Here is a 4,247-nt window from a genome sequence, read left to right as displayed (position 1 = left end):
TTTTGACATAACTTAGGATTTAATTTTTGGCCTATTTCCTCTTTTGTCTGCTTGTCCCACTCCACAATCCCCGTTCAGTCCTTTTTTCTAGTTGGAAACAGTTCAGAGCTGGCTGTGGCCGTTTGGTTTTCTCTTTACACATTTTTTTGGTAATATTTGACTTTGTCTTCTCAAGCTGATCTTTGTATATTTCTGTTCATCTTTTGGACCTCCTCATTTCTTCTATTTGCTTTAGCATCTCTACATCAGAGAGCAATTTTCAGTGTCTCTTCTGACATTCATTTTAATCTTTTCCTTCTGTAAAAGTAATGACTTTTTACTTTCTTCATGTATGATGTTCTTCATGTCATCCCACAACTCTTCTGGTCTTTAGTTTTTAGTGTTTAATGTATCAAGTCAGTTCTTCAGATGATCTCTAAATTCAGGTGGGATATATTCAAGCTCTTATTTTGGCTCTCATGGACTTGTTTTCATTTTCTTCAGCTTCAGATTGAATTTGCTTATGAGCAATTGATGGTCTATTCCACAGTCAGCTCCAGGCTTGTTTTGATATGAAGCTTTTCCATCGTCTCTTTCCACAGATGTAGTCAATTTGATTTCTGTGTATTCCATCTGGTGAAGTCGTCGTTTCTTATGCTGTCCAAAGAAGGTATTTAAAATGATCAAATCATTGATTTTACAGAATTCTATCATGCAACCTCCAGCATTACTTCTATCACCAAAGGACTGCGTAAAATGGTAGCTGGCTTCCTCAAAGTGAGAGAGCAAATTTATATGTACACATACAATATACCCATATATAACACACACATACAACACTAAAGTTTCTTCTGTAACCTAATCTTAGAAGTGACCCACGATCACTTCTACCTGACTCTATGGTTACCTGACACTGTGGAAAGGATACATAGGGCATGAATACCAGGGGATGGGCTACCACCCAGATCCATGTCTCTCAGTTCCTGCAACCTTGGTCTTTGACTCTTGACCCTGGACACTTGGGATATGATTGCATTGAGGCTCCCTTGATAGGTTGGGTTGTCGGAATTAATACAGGATACTCAGTTACATTTGAATTTCAAATAAACAAGGAATATATTTCTACTATAATTATGCCCAAAATATTGTATGACAATGTTGTTTAAGAAGGAATAGATGCCCAAGGCAGGGCTCCTGGGGGGTGGGAGGCACTGAGTTCTTGGGTTCTAGGATTGTGCATGTGACCTGAGGGTGACCGACTCACCCCCTGACCTTTGTGAAGACTGAGCTTGACCTTTCCATTCTAGACATGAACTTCCCAGAGAGTCTCAGAAAAGGCCTAAATGGGAGTGGAATGGCATGCTGCCACCCTGAGCCTGAGAGGTGGGAGGGTGACTGAAGGAGCCCAAAGTGAAGGTCCTTCCTTATCCTCCAGAGGAGTGCTCCTGGAAGGCTGGCCTGAGTGGCGTCCTCTGTGTGGCCTCCTGCCTCCCCAGCATGGTCCATGGCCTGTCGTCCAAAACGCCTCTATTCCTTCCTTGATTCCATGAGCACCCAAGCTTCTTTCTTTTCAGTCTTGGCCTCAGGGAGAGGTGCCTTCTCAAGGGGAGGGAGTGCTTCTCCTGTCAGACACTACTGTCCATGTGGCTGCCCCCTCAGGCCCATCCCTCAGGCAAAGGCCTCACCTGGTGCTGCCTGGCTCAGCCTAGACAAAGTGCTTATCTTTCTCTTGGTAGAATGGGTCTGGGGAGAAAGGTTGAGGGGGAATCTGATTGTGGACACCTTGCAGGAAGATCCAGGCCACGCCCACCACCACAATGAGTGTCACCAAAAACTGGCAGAGCTGGCCACAGTGCAGGAATTCCAGTTCCAGCAGTCCTTGTTGCAATTGTTCTGGTCCCTCATGTGGTTGACTGTGAAGTTGGCCCCATCCACAGCTGGCTTCAGCTCCCTGAAGAGGTCCTGCTGGCTCTGCTCAGTCTGGTGGGTTTCAGTGTGTGGTGGTGAGTTGCCAGGCTTCTTGAACATGAGGTTACTATGGGACTTGAGTGAGGAATACTCCTCTACTTTGGAGATGTAGCCCAAGGAGCTGTTCCTGCAGACCAGGACCCTAGGACTGAGCCCGTCCTCCACTGGACGGGACATGTGCAGTAGTTCAGGCAAGGTCTCCAGGAAGAGCTTCTTGATGCTCTTGGACAGCACATAGGTGCTGGGCGTTGGGAAGAGGATGTTGAGAGCACAATGGCACAGATCACCCAGACCATGGCTCCCAGTACCTGTGGGACTGAGAGTTTCATTTCCTTGCAGGCTATTGGATGAGGGCCACTGCCAACTTTTAGAAGCAAGCCACGTGCAATTCTTGTTTCATGACCCACTTCTTTCATTTTTACAGCCAGAACTACAATTCTCTGTTCCTTCTTCTGTCAGCACACCTCTCTCTAACCAGTAAGAAAAAAGTGCTCAGCTTTTAAAGAATGATGTGCTTAGAATGAGACCACCTGGATAATCCAGACTAAACTCTCCATCTCACTGTGCATAACCCTAATCTCACCTGTAAACTCTCTTGTCATGGAAGAAACCATGTTTACAGGTGCTACAGATTAGGACATGGCTATCGTTGAGGCCATATTTAGCTTATCACAATCACCCACATTGTTAGCAGCTTTCTTGGATTTCTCCTGGATATTGTTCAGTAAACCTCAGGAACATGGCTTCCCTGAAATGTGCCACACGAATGGTGAGGGTCATGAACTCCTGCATAGCCTGCTTGGTGCCAGGACAAGAACTACAACTGATCATACTAAAAGCTGGAACTTGGCAAGGCTGTGACAGTTGGAGGAGACCCTTTTTAGTAGCTTCATCTTACAGGCAGTAGAAAGCATCCCTCCCTATCATTCCTATTATGGTGTTCAAATTATGGATGGACTGTTAACTGTGTAAGTTCAGCAGCTCAAACCCACCAGTCACTGTATGGGAGAAAGATGAGGGTGAGTGTCCCCATCAAGATTTCCAGCCTTAGATACCCTGGGGAGTAGTTCTGTTCTGCCTATAGGATCAGTTTGAGTTGAATGCAACTTGATGGCAGTGGGTGGGATTATGCTGTTCACACCAAATTCACTCAGAAAGGAGACCAAGGGAGCTGCAGAGACAATCTGGAAGCATTAACCCAGCAAGGTCGCTGGAGAAGGATATCATGTTTGGTAAGGTGGAGGGTCAGAAAAAGAGGAAGACCCCCAGCAAGATGGATTGGCAAAGTGGCAGCATCAATGGGTTCAAATGTGGTAACAATAGTGACGCTGGCCCAGGATCGGGCAGCTTTTCGTCCTGCTGTGCATAAGGTCGCTTTGGGTCAGTACTGACACCTCACAACAACAACAACAAGCTCCTTTATTCCCCTGATCTGTTGGGGAAACTCAGCTTCTCTTTTGCTAAATACAGCTCCCTACAGGATTCTGAAAGGAGCTCTCTTAGCACAGTGGTTATGAGTAGGGCTGCTAACCTCAAGGTCAGTAGTTCGAAACTACCAGCTGTTCTGCAGAAGGAAGGCGAGGCTTTGTGCTCATCTTAAAAATTTACATCTTGGAAACCCTATGCAGGGTTGCTATGAGTCAGAACTGACTCCACAGCACACCACCACCACCACAGGATTCTGATATACAGCCAGATGTGGGAATCACTGGGACTGGTTTTAAAAGAAAATAAACCTTTTAGGTTAGAAGATTTTTCAAATAAAGCCGTATTTCCTTTTTATTAGTCATGAAGTAAAGCATCTCCAAGCTGAATTACTTTATAATTATTACATGATATACAACCATTAAGCCAGTTTCAAAAAAGATAAATTTCCTGTTTTAATTTATTCACAAAGGAAGCATCAAAAATCATGAAGGCCTTCTTTTCCCTTCACCTTAACTCTCTAAATTTATGTTTAAACCTGATATATTTTTTAACACTAAAATGATGGCTTTTTCTACAATAGTGCTTATAAAGATAATGATTATAAATACAATTAGAAAGAGAAATAAACACTCTCACTTTTTGGTTTCTTCTACTTCATTATCTTCTTTGTCATTAAGATAATAATACTGTAGAAGTTAATGTTTCGGTATAAATATCAGGTATAATTTTAACATTTTCCATAATCTTGAGAAATTTTTCAGTATTATATAATAAAAAATTCAATTACAAATACACATATTATAAAAATACATTTTTAAAAACGGGAAAATTTTTAAATACTGGATCATTATTACACTGAAGGTGAGTTGGAA

At 43.0% G+C, this 4,247-nt stretch overlaps 1 pseudogene; it reads right to left on the bottom strand.

Moving 5' to 3' along the window:
* Positions 1 to 1,684: 1,684 nt before the first annotated feature.
* Positions 1,685 to 2,363, bottom strand: LOC102834938 (annotated as a pseudogene).
* Positions 2,364 to 4,247: the final 1,884 nt, after the last annotated feature.

Source organism: Chrysochloris asiatica, unplaced genomic scaffold (genome assembly GCF_000296735.1).
Source record: "Chrysochloris asiatica unplaced genomic scaffold, ChrAsi1.0 scaffold00045, whole genome shotgun sequence".
NCBI lineage: Eukaryota > Metazoa > Chordata > Mammalia > Afrosoricida > Chrysochloridae > Chrysochloris > Chrysochloris asiatica.
The sequence above is the reverse complement of the archived record's forward strand: the minus strand, read 5'-3'. Positions and strand labels throughout refer to the sequence as shown.